This window comes from Drosophila melanogaster, chromosome X (assembly GCF_000001215.4).
Source record: "Drosophila melanogaster chromosome X".
Taxonomy (NCBI): Eukaryota; Metazoa; Arthropoda; class Insecta; order Diptera; family Drosophilidae; genus Drosophila; species Drosophila melanogaster.
The window spans coordinates 5,432,752-5,445,790 of record NC_004354.4 but is presented as its reverse complement, the minus strand read 5'-3'; the positions used below and the strand labels follow the sequence as shown (position 1 = coordinate 5,445,790).

At 41.8% G+C, this 13,039-nt stretch overlaps 1 long non-coding RNA gene across 1 annotated transcript; it reads right to left on the bottom strand.

The window, feature by feature from the left end:
* Positions 1 to 9,993: 9,993 nt before the first annotated feature.
* On the bottom strand, positions 9,994 to 12,352 carry lncRNA:CR44471 (long non-coding RNA:CR44471). The gene is made up of 2 exons (NR_123797.1): positions 12,139 to 12,352; positions 9,994 to 10,484 (listed from the first exon to the last, which is right to left on the bottom strand). It is a non-coding gene; the product is annotated as a long non-coding RNA:CR44471 (long non-coding RNA).
* Positions 12,353 to 13,039: the final 687 nt, after the last annotated feature.

Genomic DNA, 13,039 nt, shown 5'->3' with positions numbered 1-13,039 from the left:
AAAAAGCCAATAAACTTTGGCGCAGCATCGATGTTTTATGATTTAAGCCATGCGGTTGCCGTTTTATGCGTTTCGGTTTTTTGGTTCGTTGACTTGCCAGCGAGCAAATGCGCAAAATGGTTAAAAGTCATTAACTTTTATGTTATGGCGCAGAGGCCGTGGAAATGCAATTTCCTTATCAGTTTCATTTGGGCCCTTTGTCGCAGGTTCTTTTTTTTTTTAATTTCATTGCATGTGGCTGGTTTATTTTCGGGCGATTTCAATTGAATCCCTGATTCGATTGCGCGCTGATTGATGCTTTGTTGCCCGAAAGTCTCGGGATTATTTTCTAGATTTCTGAATGCCTCGCCTGCTGGCGACTCTCTTCGGTTCAGGTGAACAATTAGAAGTTCAATGACTTGTCGTCTGTGCATGAAACTCGCCACCGGGATCCTTTTGTCGGATGAGACACAAAATGGGAAATGGACTTCCTTGTCATATTTCCGATTTGCGACAACAAGCAACTCTGCAGCCAATTGGAGCTGGAACGTTGCTTTGGTTTCCATTCCGGGGCATTCAATCCACTTGAGTCGCTCAGGCACTCGATTAGATTCCAGTTTATGAGTGCCCCTGCCGGAATCAATAAGCCCACTCACCCAACTCAAATCGGCGTCCAAGTGGGCGGATTGTGCACGTCGAGAAATATCCCACACCACTTACAAGCATTCAGTCATCTGGCTGCTTAGCCAAGCTCAAATTGCAAACTCCAGCATAAACAACTCTATTCCGTTTTCGCTCAGTGTGACGTCAAGCAAACATATTGAATTGGAGACGCATGAAGTGCGCCCACTTCAGCAGCGATGTTTCTTTATAATCAAATTGGAAACTGTAGCGTTTTGTCCTGGATCCTAGGGATAAAGCCACCAAGGATATCGGGCGACTTCGAAATGCCCGAACACGTACCACTGTCAACTTTTCGTCCTTCTGATTTCGCCCGGGGACATCTCATGCGCTTTGTAATGCAAAGTTGCACTTGCAGGCGCAATTTTCAATGCAGTTGCACTGCCAGTTGCCGCCTGCTGCCACTGGGATTATAATTGCATTTTTGCGCTCCTGCCTGGGGCGTGGGCAGAACGGTCCGGACCGGAAGTCCTGTCCAGGACAACGAAAGCCACAGAAACAAAAACGAGCTGAGCTGGCAAGTATGGCGACAGGGAAATACCAGAACAAAAACGCAGCACAATTTCTCGCAAGATCAAAGAAGTGAAAGGAAAGTCAAATAATATGTGAAGCAGAAGGGATTCCAACTGCTCATATGAGCATACGTTTGATGACTTCTCCCATAGGACTTTAAAAACCTGATTATATTACTTGTGCTGTAACTTTGTTTACCCAACTCATTTGGGCCCATCATACCCGTATACCGACAAACTACTGAGTAGTGCATGCAAGACAGTTGATTTCGATTTCAATTTCATAGAATTTGGTCAGCACAAAGGCTCCGAGTGATTGATATGCCTCAGGGGTTTCGCTGTAGAATCGCCACAGTTCTGAGAAACCAGAGAATCGAGAGAATCCTGTATGTCCTGGGGGTGCATAAAGCATGTCAAGGTGTCCAAGGTTAATCCGATTGCAAACCGAACATAGAGTCGAACGGACGTATGCCGCAAATAACGAGTGATGAATCTTTCAGCCACTTTAAATGCCCTTTTTAAAAACCAGTCATGACTTTCAACGAGGATTCGGTGTTTCAATTGGCTCAGCATTCAATTGTTTAATGGCACACGATATCGCCATTAAAAACTCTCTCATTTGACCGCTCACAATTATTTATTGGACATGCAGCTTATTGCGTATGCAGAAATTAACTTTTAACAATCCTTATGAATAATCACTGCATTAATATTTATATACAATAATTGACTACGTTGCTTCAATTGGTTATTAAATTGCAATTAATCATCTGAATCATCTGAATATAACTGAAATAATTGTATAGCTTAATAACATTCCCAAGGATAAAATGCAATAAAACTTGAAATATACTTCTTCCCCTCTGCGTTTGTTCACCAATCACTTTCCCATCCACAATTCAATTTCGGTGGCTTTTGGGGTCTCGAGGCGGAAGTGCGTGTGCTTGTCGTATTGGTATTTCTTTGACAAGCCAACAAACAAGTGCGCCGCCCGTCCACCCATCACCCCCGTTTTCTCTTGATGTACTTACACACACACACACACGCACACACACACACACTAAGCCCCCTGGGGGCATTCTTAAGGTGTTTGCGATTGTGTGTGCTCTACAAATTGAATTCAACATATTTGCTTTAAACGCTTTTTGCGCGCTTCGATGTGCTACCCTTTACCCTTTACTTTTTTTTTTGGTTGGAATGCTTTCATCACTTTGAATCCTTTGCCTCACTGGAAATACTCAGTTATTTCTGCAGCAAGTGATATTCCTGACGTGTGAATTTATTTTCACTTCCGTTTCCGGTTAACCCCATTCGCCCCTATGTGCGCGCACAGGGACAGATTAGCGCTTAAATCATGATTACCACAGCAGTGACAGTAATTAGGAGTGGCAAAACGCAGGGTGTGCGTGTGTGTGTGTGTTATAAATACTTGCTCTCAAGATTGCAGTACATCAGCTCCCAGCCACGAGGAAATTCCTCGGAAAATGGCAAATGGCAGAGGGGGCCGTGAAGTGAACGATGCCAGCAATTTGCTATTAGTTATCTCGGTTATTGTTATGTGTGCGTGTGTGTGTGCGTGAATGTGCGAATGTGTGTGGTCTCGTTATGCATTTGCTTATGCTGTGTGCGTGCCAATATCCCACGGAGGACCACAAGCACAGCTCCACATGGGACCAGCCCCTCCCCCCCCTTACAAACCCACACCCACACACCCACACACACACAACACACTTACAAATTATATAGATGGCATACGAATTTGTCGGGCATAAAAGAAGGGCGCATTCGCTTCCGCTTTTGCGTTGCCTCACTGTGTTGCACTAAAAGTTGCAACTTGTGCTCGGAAAAAAAAATAAAAAAATAAAAAAAATAAGTAAATTCCAACCAGATAAGCAAGTGATTCATGGTAGCTTATGCGAATACAAAATCCATACAATTTTATTGTTCACGTTCTGCAGTTCCTATTAACGTACACAATGTAGCTACAAAATATGAAATAATAGCCCAAATATGGAATGTATGCAGTCGACTGGCATTTAAATTTGAAAACTTAAATTTTTGTAAGGCAAATTGTGAGATTTTCAAAGATCAGTTGGTTTTCAGTAGACACCTGCTACTTACTGATTATCATCGCCTGGTATCTAAAATCGAATCGAGTAATACGATGCGAGATGGAGTGCCCCATATCAGATTGCATGAAAGCTTTAAAATGAAAATAAAATTTCATTACAATGTTGCTGCTCATTTGCGAAATGTTTTTATTGCAAATTCAATTGACGGTTGAAAATGAAAAATAAACCATGGCACTGAGTGGTCGCACAACTTTCATAATTATTCATAATTCAGCAAAAATTACAGACATTTAGTTCGCTTCAATGGAATTACAAAAAGCTTTATGCCGGACTTCAGTATCCATATACGAATTAATTAGATCCATGGCATATAACTTTTCGTGCGGAGCAAGTGCGGTGTAACTAAACCAAATTATTATACAGGCTGAACTGAAGGCCAAAAGATAATTCAATCGAGCGCCCGGGCACACACACACACACGCACACACACACACACACACAAACGCATATGAACTGTGGCTGCGGCATTACGCATACGCCACGTGTGCAGTGGCTCCTGTTGCAGACAAAATGCACAGCCCACGCATTAACTCTCGGCCCGCCGCCAAAGGGCAATTTCATTTAGGGTTAGCTCTGCTCTGCTTTTTACTGAATGCGGCTCCCCGCCATTTTCCGTCTGCCCCGCGCTTTCCATCGCCATAAGCAGCAGTTTTTCCTCTTTTCCGTTTTGCCGTTGCGCATGGCAACATGCAGCAAAAAGCGTCTGACAGACAGTCAGACCAACTGACAGATGGTCCGGAGATGGCGGTGGGCGGTGGGCGGTGGGCACCAAGGCCGACCACCTGCCACGAGCAACCTTTTTATAGACCGAATACCGTGGAAAAGTCAGCTGATTGTTTGATTCAATGCACTTCATACATTTTGCACTTCATTTTCCACGAAACTTGAGTTACCTAGAAATTACTGTGGAAGAGCGTAGAAAATACAGCACTCCATAACCTAATTTAAGCAGACAACCTACGGTATTAGCTAGTCGAATCCCTTAGCGCAATTGTGGGCGCACAATTTTTGATTCTTTCATGTAGCTACATGCGTCTAGCGGTTTTAATTGAAAAATTTGCCAACTCCCGTGCGCTGAATATTGCCCTCAACGGCTTATGGGCGAAATTAAAAGCATTAAGCTCAAGATTACTTCGATATTAGCGCAGCATAATTGTCTGATTAAGTGAGTGCCGTGCCTATTGCTTTGCTGGCATCGTATCGCTATGTGCGATGCGGCAACGTGGCGTATGTGTAATGTAATTTACAAGCTTTTCCGAAATGCCAGCAGCCCGTTCACGCTGGCAATTAGCACGTCTCGTTCGCTTTTTGCTCGACTGCTCCTTTGTGTCCCGAGCAAGCACTTTGATCATCAATAGGTCCTATATATGTTAGGTATTATGGCGGTAGGTAGTGCCAACAAATTGCAAATGGCCTTGATAATCGCGAGAAGCGAGAATGCTAGGCAAATTGAAATTCGCAGGACGAAAGGTTGAGTCAACACCTTGTGGCTGTCACACTCGGCGATTCCTTCCTTTCTTGTCATTGTCCTTAGTCGTCACAATGGAATGGAATTACGATTACGAAGTTACCCCTTCTATAATACACTTCTGAATCTATTAAAAATGATGTGCTCCTCTAATGGCTCTAATTAGGCAAACAATTCAAAATGGCCAACATCCTGGCATGCATTTCGCTGTGCGTTTTAAAATGAATCATGTCCACTATTGCTGATTTACTAAACTCCATCTCCGATTGCTAATTATTGCGAAAATCAAGCTTAGAAGCCAGCAAATTTAATCAACGATTTCTGTACTTTTTTTTTCTCTATTTCGATGCAAACATTAGGCTAATGCCGCCGGATTCGGATGCTCGAGGGTCTAATAACTTCAAACATTTGGCTCGTCTAGCCCCAGTCATAATTAAAAGCAATTCCCTTTGTTTTGCCACCGATGCGGGCCAAAAAAAAAAATAATAAAAGAAATGAGAAAACGAAAAAAAAAGTGGAATAATAAGTTAATGTTTTAAGCGGCTTGTCAAGCCATGACCTTGGCCCAGGCAGAAAAAGCGAAATAATGGGAAAAAAAATACAAAAAAAAAATACAAAATAAAAATAAGAAGCATTTGTGCCGCCCTCTCATTACAATTTAATGCGCTTTGCTCAACAGCTTAGTAAAGATTTAAACGACGATGGCTGCCTTCGTTACCAAGCCACGCCACTCCATTCCCATCTCGAAAGGAGCCATTAAAACGATTTAGTTAATTAACATGCCATCCGAGTGCCTCGGCATGTGGCGTTCAGTTTCAGCTCATTGTAAATGCATGCTATCGATTCCAGGCCCCCGACTTTTCCGCTTTTCCGCCTCACCCGCCTCAGCCGCCTTTACCCGCCCGCGGAAAGTGGAAAACTCGATTGGTAGTTAGCCCCACTTGTCTGGCAATTTCCCCCAAACTTTATGCGCTCAATTAGTTGCAAGCCCGCCATTTTCGTCGCTATTTAAAGAGCAGTTGAACTGAACTACATACATACATAAATTGCATAGGTCCAGTCGAAAATGATTGATTTCGAATTGGAAACAAAGTGATGCAACATTGTGATTTTAGTTTAAATTGATAGCTGCTTAATAATTTACAAAGTCATTTTTGGAAGGAAAGTCCTTAAATTTAGCAGGCAGCTAGAATAAGCCGCTTGTCTTATCTTGGCGAATGCAGGGAAACACTGCTTTTCTCGCCGGGAGCAACAGTTTTCCCGATGGCCGGTTAGTTGGATAGCCGGATGTGTGTCCAAGTCGCTGGGCATGTGGCTGTCTGTGTCTCTGTTTCCCTGGCTGTTTATGCAATTTTCACAAAGTTAACAAAGTGAAAAGTCCTTGCTGGTGGCACGTAATTTATGCATGGCATAAAGAACGATGCACTCGTCCTGCCAGGACGAAACCAGGACACAAAACGACTCGACTCCCGACTCTCGACTCTTGTGAGTGAGAGAGCGGATGGCAATCTGCAAACTGCAATCTACAGTCGCCGGGTCAAATGCTAAACATCAATCACAGCACTCCGCCCCGCCCCCCCCCCCCTACTCCGTTACCCGGCTGCATTTACACTTATGTGCCGCACTGTCTGCGAGCGAAGAGGTATTTTATCCTTTATCCAGCGACTGTATTGATTACCAATTTGTTGCGGCTGCCACTGCAGCTTTTAATTGAATCGAAGAGACTTATCGACGACAGGATTAGAAACTGTGCAGCCATAGAAACCAGCAGCTGATTCCCGACCAAAAGTATTCGTAGCCAACATGTCCTTGGCTTAATTAATGCAAAAAGGCTCAAGGAGCGTAAACATTGCTAGCGACGAGCATCGCATGAGTTCCGAAGATATCCTTCAAGTAATCAGGACTCTCTTTTCAAACATTTAAAAAACAATGTTAATTCAAATAAATCGCCATCTTGCCACACAAAATACGAACAAAAAGTGAATTATTGTTAATAAGGCAATTAAACGTAGTAATGATTTCCCATCCTGTGCCATTAATAACGACTCATGTAATATTAATTAACTGGTAAATAAACAATCTGATATGTTCATACGACAAAACGAGCAATTAAATAACAATTAAATAACGCTAGAAAACTCCGGGAAAACTCCGGAAAAACACCACCCAACAAACCAGTGCCATTCCACATATCACACATGTGTATGTAATATGTAATTAATTAAAAACGACTTTGTTCGATATGACAAGAAAATGGGGCGCATTAAGTGAAAATTTCCAATGCCTCACTATTGGCCGCATTTTCCGATTGCACACACATTTTCCCAATTTTTTGGCGCTAATTGCGTCGTGTTGACAGGTCTTCTCGACCTTGGTGTGTAGTTTTTTTAGGTTGGCTATTTGTTGTGGCAGAAAATGAAGAAGTTTTAATTACAATCAAAGGGGGCCAATAATCCAGTGTTTTTTTTATTATTCTTGCTCCATGGATTCATTCGTGCGTGTGCTTATTATAAAAAAAAAAATAAGCAAAATTGAAATTCTCGTTTAAAAATTGCCCCTTCCGCACTTTTTTTTTTCTGCTCAACTTTTTCTATTAATCCATCAGCGATTTCTGCGAACATTTCATGTTTTATTACTGTCAGAAGTCAGGAGTGTGCAAAGTAATAAAATGCACACACTATTTTTCACACACAATCTATCTATTCTATTCTATTATTTTTTTTTATTTATGTTGTAAATGAGCTGCGATTTGGCCATAATCAATTCATGTCAAAGGGTAAAGTTGGTAATCAATATCTAATGAAATTTCAAATCCATATCGAATAGCATGAAAATAGTTACATATAGTTACATTTCTTTATTTTCTTTCTCGCAAGTAAATATCATCTGCAGATTTGTATTATTTGTCAGTTGTTATACATTTGCTCACTTTTGCCACGTTTGAATGGTCAATTTGCAAAGTCAGTTGTATTGACTTGGGGTCAAGGGGGTTGCTAACACTCATCGATTACGAATGCTAGCCATGCTCAATGGCAATTTAATGGGCACCGCCAGTTCGAAGAGTGATTCTTTTCAAAAACAATCGAGAAGCGATTGACCAGCGCAATAAAAGCCATTAAAAAGAACATTAAAAGCGATTCAATTCGTTTCGATTCGATGCGATACGGATACGATTCGAAGACGAAGACAAAGTCGAACAGGAGTTCTTAAGGAGAATATTTAGAAAAGCATTTAGCTGCTTATATGCGTGTTTCGAGTCGAAAACGATTAAACTAACATTTAAGCTGACGGATGGAGTAAACAACGGATTGCAGGGCATCGCCCAAATGGCCGTGCTAATTGCACATGGAATGGCGTTATAGCCGCGGGAAGCAATGCTAATGAACCACCGCCCGATAAACAATGGCTATTTCTGTCCACAAAGAAGCTGCGTTTTTTTTTTTTATTTTTACTTTGGCAAAACCCCGGATTTTTCCACCCGCAGGCTATTTCAATTGCCTGAACCAATTCCAATTCCAATTCCAAGTACAAGTCCATGTCCATGTCCAGCTGCTCCTTTGAGACGTTGGCCGTGTGGCCACCTGGTGTGACCAAATGAATTACCCAAAACTGGAGCATTTCCACCTCAGCGATTTCGTAATGCGGACTGGCCAAATCCTGTGGGAACTGGTGCTCTGTACAGGATTTGGCGCCCACTGAAATCAAAACTGAGAATATTTTAATGCCATACACAGACCTCAAGGGATTTGCTTACTTTTTACGTTAATTTAATATTTAAAAAAAAAAAAATAAAAAGTTTAATTATTTGGTATGGCAAATAGACTGAATAACTCGCCTTCAACTTTAACTGCAACTTATTTACCATATGGGGGACATACGGATTTAATTCCGAGCTCATTGCCCAATTCGGTGCTAACTCAATTTAGTTTACACTCGGCAAGTGCCTTTCTCCTCCTTCGTCTCCTTCTCCACTCTTCCCGCTCCACCCATTTCATCTGCCACTCTCCCCCCCCCTCCCCTCCATGGAGCAACCACTTTGGAAGAGGTAAGGTAAGCAACATTGTCATCTACATGTGCGTCTACATATTCAGATGCTGTGGACGAGCTGCCGTAGGCTGGGAAAACTTTTTTGTGTGCGCGCCCCAAAGTATGCAGCTAAAAAGGAAAATGCTGCGAGTGCGCTGGTGTGCGTGAGTTGAGTGCAGTGTGCGTGTGTGCGAGTGTGTGTGTGTGTGTGTGTGTGCTGGATGGATGGGTAGCTGGCTGGGAAGTGGTTGAAAATTTGTCGTAAATATTAAAATTTCATACGTTTATGCAAATTCACTTTCGACAACTTCACTTCCTGTCGTGCTTTTGGACTTCAGCATTTTTCGCACCTCACTTCGGCTTCTGTAATTCACCAGGCACTCAAAAAAAAACAAAAAATAAAAAAGAGGAGCCACAAGCTACAAATATGTGCATATAACTATATTTATAAATATATAAATATCATCAGCAACATCAGCAATTTACATTTACATTCCCAAGAGCAACAGCTGCACTTAATAATACTACATACATACATATGTATGTTTGTGTGCAGTTGTATGTTTTTCAGTGTGTTTCTCTCAGTGTACGCACACACGTACCTGCTGCTGAGTAAAATGAGTTGTCGCTTTATATGAAAATGAACATTTATTAAGTTGAAATTACATTACAAATAATTTTCATATTATTGTAATGCACACACACGCGTATTTGCCTATGAGGGGCGTTGGATCGTTGGGGCGTGGCAGACGTGGGTGGCGAGTAATAGCCTTGTAATATTTATGTAAATGCTTAGCAGCGCTGCCGTCTCCCTCACACCGCCTATCGCCGTCTCTGTCTGCGAGCGAAACATCTCTGCCGACTGTCAGTCAGTCGCCACTCTTTTCCTGCCAGCCACTTTCTTATTTTTTTTCATTTGCATAAAATGTTTTAATAAAGATTTTGATTTCACTCGGCTAAGTGACTAAGTAAATGGAATAATTGCCTTTTATAGCGAACAATTTGTCACATCCTGTATGCCGGTTTTTTTTTTTGCTCCACAAAAACTGCATCGCCTCGCATTTAATTGCCATCGATTTAATAATAATCATAAAAAATGACTTATACATTTATCATTAGTAAGTACTCGAAACGATAGCCTACACCATTCCATGGAAATTCCAATCGTTTTCATTTGCATTTACATGGAAAACAAATAATTTATTAACTGCAAGCCTGCTTACAAATTAAAACAATTTCATTTGGTTGCCATATCTGCTCTTCGTTTTCCGGACAATTTCCAATTACCAAGCTTCTAAGATTCATGTATCGATGGCCGGATATTTCACGGGAAATTCGATCATTATTAAATTGTTCGTTTCATATATTTTTTGCCAATTAGTGGAGCTTTCAATCAACGACATCTTCAACATGAATCGACTGTTTTTGACTAAACTCATGCTTCGCCATTATGTTGAACTTAGTGAATAGCTTAGTCTAAATAGTTAATTGTACCACGTCTGCAGTTCTCGGTATACTGAAAATTAATTACCAAGGTGTACAGCGGGTGTTTGAAAGTCCTCAAACATCGCGCATACGCCATGTTGACCTTGCAAGCTGCACTTTTCTGTCCATCCATTCCCAGCTGCCGCTGTCCAGACAACATCTTCGCCACTGTTTGCTTAGTCCGGCTTGCTGGAAATGGAACTGAAAAAAAATGTTAGTAACGTGGCACATTCCGGAGGAATATGGAGGAACCATACCCAGAACTAGAACCGAGAACCAGAAACGAGAACCGAGAACTGAGAACCGTAAAGGCTGCGTTGCCGGACAAGAGCTGCATACGAAATGCGTTGCAAGTGGGCTAAGGGTTATCATTCGAATGGAGGAGGATTGTGGAGAGAGAGAGAGGGGGGGGTGTGGTTGGGTTAAGGTGTCGGGGTCACCCGCCCATTGTTACAGTTTCCACTGCTCTGGCACTCTGCTCACGTAACATTCGTATAACTTTCTATGTATCTGCATTCGCACCTAGCCAACTAGTCACCCAGTCACCCAGTCACCCAGCCACCCAACGCCTCCTGACAAATATCTATTGTGTAGTATTATGGTGGTCATTGTTTGCCAGTTAGCAGAGACTGCTGGTGCCGTAGGAAAAAGAAAAAGAAAAAAGAAAAAATACCGGAAAATTCGAAGAAACGAGCGTACGCTGTCATCATCTCAGCTCTCAGCTTATTTGCACTGATATCACGGAATGCAACGAGGTGCATACTTTTCGGCTGTCACTTAATAACAACGAAACAGACGTACAAAGTTGCCTGTGATGATAACTGTATTGTTTTTTTTTTTTGAAAATCCATGGGGCTTTTTAATTTCCCAAACGAAGCACCGCATTTTAATAAGCCAAAATAAAAAGTGAGCGGAAAACGAAAGTTTTGGCCAAATAAAACTGATTCGAGTCATTCGTCTGCTGAGTTTACTTTCCCTGCGTTTGACACACACACACATACACACACACATACAGAGATTAAAGGCCCGCAGCTTTTCCACCTGTCTTAAGGGAAATAAGGAAAATTATTTTAAAAAAAAATATATATACATATGTATATCATAATGGTATGCATACCGTTCGCACTCTGAAAGTAAAATCGCAAATGCGGCGAAACAGGAAGTGTGGCAATCAAATGGTTGTGGCGGAAGGGGGCGTGGCAGATCCTTCGCTTATATTGAATTTTAAGCTTTCGACAATGACGACAACGGAAGGATTTGCGCCACAACCTTCGTTTCCCGCCGCAATTTTTCCCGTCTTTCACCCTGATTTTCTGCGCGTGACTTTGTTTTAGAATTGCCCTCCTCGTGTTTATTTTTTTACTTTTTTTTTTTGATTTTACCAACATGTGGCAAAATTATTTCCGCTCAAAAATCGACTTCCGCCCGCTTACGCTATTCAAGCCACACTTTTGCTCTTACCTTCGCCCTTTCGCAAGTTTTTGTTTTCGGGGAAATTGAAAGACCTGCAAGTGACAATGGCAGTGGAGACGGAAGAAAATGCAGTCAAGTCGATTTCGTATTTAATAACCATTTAACTATGAACTATGCTGCTATAAAGTTTATGCTGCATATATGTATGTACATTTATATCTGTGAATATCTATCGTTTTTCACTGTGGCAAAACAAATCAACTTTTCCGATTGTAAACTTGCCCCAAAAACAAAAAGAAAATTATAATAACAACGAACAGCAGAAAAAGGCCAAGAAAAGTTGCTGCGCCTGTCACATTGTCACAAAAATCGAATAAAGTTTTCCATTGAAATCGCACACACACACACACACCCCCTTAGATTTGTGTGCTTTTCCGCTTACCTGTTGCCACCTTTTTTGTTGTTGTCGTTTTGGCAATGGAAAGGTGCGCTCACTTCCTGGTCCGCCGGCTGGTCAGAGGTCAGGAGTTCAGCGCTAAAGGCACAAACTCACCGTGGCACTGCGTTTGTTCCATTATTAAACGGCACTTTGGCCACGCAGGCAAACTACCCGGCGTTTCTTCAACTTTGGCCGACAGCTCCAATGGTTGGGTGCGTACCATCTAAAAACTGATTCCATCGACTGCCAGACAAAAGCGGTAACCATTTGGCCACCACCCACCACCCACCAACCAACCAACAACACAGTAATTAGAAATCGGGCACAGTTGCCTGGGGTACTGGGAACAGTGTTCGCAGCCGCTTAGTGTTCCCACTGCTGTTCCCAGTATTTGTATTTCTCTTAAAAGCGCTTAAGAGCGGATTAAGCATTAGCTTTAGCTAAAGGAAAATTAATGTTTTTCTTATATGCAATATAAGCAGTTAGGCTAACTATTCAGTTGTTAACACAATAAAGTTAAAAGGTGTATTTATTTGGACATATTACATTTAATTACAAGAATGCTGGATCTCTGATTGTCAGGCTTTCCCCTCCGCAGCTGAGAACAGTTGCGACCACAAACTGTACCCACTTGAAGGAGAGAATGCAGTCAACATTCTGCGTCCGCGATTCATCCACAGGTTGTTACAATATAAACCCAACCAATTAATCTAAAATGGGTTAATTTGCGAGTTTTGCAGTGTCAAAACAATAATATTTAACCAGGTGAAAAACCTATAATTTGATAAGCCTATCAAGCTTGTTATCGCTGCCATTGCATTGTCATTTGGTTGGGGAAAAACCTCTGCAGGAATACACCAATCTTATCGCGGTGCGTAATGTCCATAAGCCCCCCATTCGCATT